The sequence below is a fragment of the Pelodiscus sinensis genome, chromosome 19 (assembly GCF_052426305.1).
Source record: "Pelodiscus sinensis isolate ZL-2025 chromosome 19, ASM5242630v1, whole genome shotgun sequence".
Lineage (NCBI taxonomy): Eukaryota > Metazoa > Chordata > Testudines > Trionychidae > Pelodiscus > Pelodiscus sinensis.
In genome coordinates, this window is record NC_143070.1 from 33812747 (window position 1) to 33815720 (window position 2974).

At 62.6% G+C, this 2974-nt stretch overlaps 1 protein-coding gene across 1 annotated transcript in view; it reads right to left on the reverse strand.

Moving 5' to 3' along the window:
- LOC106731284 (uncharacterized) overlaps nucleotides 1-1184 on the reverse strand; it is a 28084-nt gene extending 26900 nt beyond the window's left edge. The window contains exon 1 of the mRNA XM_089770526.1: nucleotides 1059-1184. The gene's annotated coding sequence lies outside the window, so the exon portion shown is untranslated. The remainder of the gene's footprint in view (nucleotides 1-1058) is intronic.
- Between the last annotated feature and the right edge of the window lie 1790 nt (nucleotides 1185-2974).

Genomic DNA, 2974 nt, shown 5'->3' on the forward strand with positions numbered 1-2974 from the left:
GGGGATTGAGGGGGTGGGGATGTGGGTGGCAGGAGGGGGATGCAGGGGGCAGGAGGAGATGGGGCAGGAGGGGGATGCAGGGGGCAGGAGGAGATGGGGCAGGAGGGGGATGCAGGGGGCAGGAGGGTGATGCGGGGGGCAGGAGGAGATGGGGCAGGAGCGGGATGCAGGGGGCAGGAGGAGATGGGGCAGGAGGGGGATGCAGGGGGCAGGAGGAGATGGGGCAGGAGGGGGATGCAGGGGGCAGGAGGGTGATGCGGGGGGCAGGAGGAGATGGGGCAGGAGCGGGATGCAGGGGGCAGGAGGAGATGGGGCAGGAGGGGGATGCAGGGGGGTAGGAGGAGTTGGGGCAGGAGGGGGATGCGGGGGGCAGGAGGAGATGGGGCAGGAGGGGGATGCAGGGGGGTAGGAGGAGTTGGGGCAGGAGGGGGATGAGGGGCCGGAGGAGATGGGGCAGGAGGGGGATGCAGGGGGGTAGGAGGAGTTGGGGCAGGAGGGGGATGCGGGGGGCAGGAGGAGATGGGGCAGGAGGGGGATGCAGGGGGGTAGGAGGAGTTGGGGCAGGAGGGGGATGCGGGGGGCAGGAGGAGATGGGGCAGGAGGGGGATGCAGGGGGCAGGAGGGCGATGAAGGGGGCAGGGTGGGGTGAGGCAGCAAATACTACACCCCCCCCCTCTCTCCTCCTTGCCCACCTCCCCCCCGGCTTCCCTCGAGGGGCAGAGCCGTGGGGCACAAGTTTTTCTCACCCCCCAACTTTTTCTATCCCTGCCCCCTCTTATTTTTCATCCCTTCCCTGCCCGGTCCCCCTAGAGAAACCCCTCAGAGACCCCCCCCCGCCTGCCTCCCTGGCAGAAGAAAGGGGGGAGCTATAGCTAAGGTCTCCCCCCCCAGGAGGGACAGGGCCGGGGCGGGTGCTGGAACCGGGGGGGGGCTGCTGCCCCCCTGGCTTAAAGGGGCCTGCGTCATATCGGGGGGGTCCCAGCACCCCCATTACCCCGGCAGGGTGGTCAGTGCAGAGTCATTTTTCCTGCCCCCCCATCTCCCCCCCCCCCCGTTACCTGGCGTCTGCCCTGGGGGGGCGGGGGCAGCAGGAGGAGCAGGAACATTTTACACCCCGCGACAGCTGCTCCGCCCCCTCATCTCCCCCCCCCCCTTTTTCCTGTGCCCTGCAATACCCGCCCGGGCTGCACCGTGTCCCAGCCAGGGGCGGGGCCCCCCCAGGGCTGGGGGGGAAACTGAGTCCCCAGCCCTCCCCTTCCCCCAGTGGATCTGCCCCTCCTTGATCCGGGATCGGGGCCCTCCTGGCTCCCAACCCCCCCTCGGCCGGAGCCTGGCTTGTTTTTCCCACGCCCCCAGACCCCGCCCGGAGCCTGCAGGGGGCGCTCCGCTGCTCTGGAGGGGGGAGGAGAAACCAGTTCAGCCCCCCCCCCCAGAAAGGGGGGGGCTCTGCTTTTGCTTCCCAAATCTAGGGGCCCATTTTGCAAAACCTGGATACCAAAGAGGCTTTTTTTTTTGTTGCATTGAAAAAATAAAAGGGGGGGGGGGTTTTCACAGCCAGAAAAGTTTGCTTTCCAAAATGCACCCCCCCCCCAAAAAAAATTTTGGCTGCACAGTTCAGACCTTCCCCCTCCCCCAAGTGCCCCCCCTGCACACACCCTGTTCCTGCCCCCCCCCCCCCAGCCAAGTAGGGCGAGACTTCAAATGGGTACGCAGGGAACGGGCGACAGATTTGACCACTGAGGCGCTGCAGGTTGGGCGGCGGAGGCCTGAGTTGGCAACGCCTTCGCCCCAAGTTGGGGACCCCACTCGGTTCCGGGCTGGGGACCGACCGGCTAAGCACCCGTCCGGGAGAAAAGGGGGTGACAGTGGATGAGAAGCTGGATAGGAGTCAACAGTCGCCCTTGTAGCCAAGAAGGCGAATGGCATATTAGGTGCATTTGGAGGAGCGTTGCCAGCAGATCCAGAGATGTCATCATTCCCCTTTATTCGGCTTTGGGGAGGCCACATCTGGCCTACGTCTACCCTGGCATGATTTTCCGGAAATGCTTTTAACGGAAAAGTTTTCCATTAAAAGTATTTTCGGAAAAGCACGTCTAGATTGGCAGGATGCTTTTCCGCAAAAGCACTTTTTATGGAAAAGCGTCCGTGGCCAATTTAGACGCTCGTTTCCGCAAAACAGCCCCGATCGTCATTTTCGCGATCGGGGCTTTTTTGCGGAAAAGAAATCTCGGCTGTCTACACTGGCCCTTTTCCGGAACAGTTTTCCGGAAAAAGACTTTTGCCTGAACGGGAGCAGCATAGCGTTTCCGGAAAAGCACTGATGATTTCACATGAGCTCGTCAGTGCTTTTCCGGAAATTCAAGCGGCCAGTGGAGACAGCAGGCAAGTTTTTTCCGGAAAAGCAGCTGATTTTCCGGAAAAACTTGCCAGTGTAGACACAGCCCTGGAGTATCGTGTCCCGTTCTGGGCCTCCCACTACAGAAAGGACGTGGGCCTTTACCGCATCCTCTGGCGAGGAGTTCCACAGGTTAACAGCGCTTCTTTTTTTAGTTTTTTTTTTAAATTTGCTCTTGGCCCTCACAATCACTAGCCCCCCCCTTACTAATGGGTCATTAGCGGAGGTACCCCCACGCAGAGCACAACTGCGGAGACCCGCTTTGGGGGCCAGGTTTGCAGATAGCTATAGGGTTATTTTCCTGGAGGGGGGAGAGAACTCTGTAGCTGGCGTAGGGCAGCCCCTCCAGCGGGTTTAACTTCCCTGGGGGGGGCTGCTTGGGCCTGGCACCAGCTGGTTTGCAGGGGACCCCACGTGTCGGGGGGGGGGGATTGCGCTCAGACGCACTCCAAAACTGCCCAGGGGAATGAGTTACTTTCCCCCCCAGGCTCCCCCCCCCGCACTCCGCTAGCCCCTGCAGCCCCCCCAGGAGCCGCGCTGGGGCGAGCAGAGGGGCCCGATCCCGGGCGCAAGGCTGGG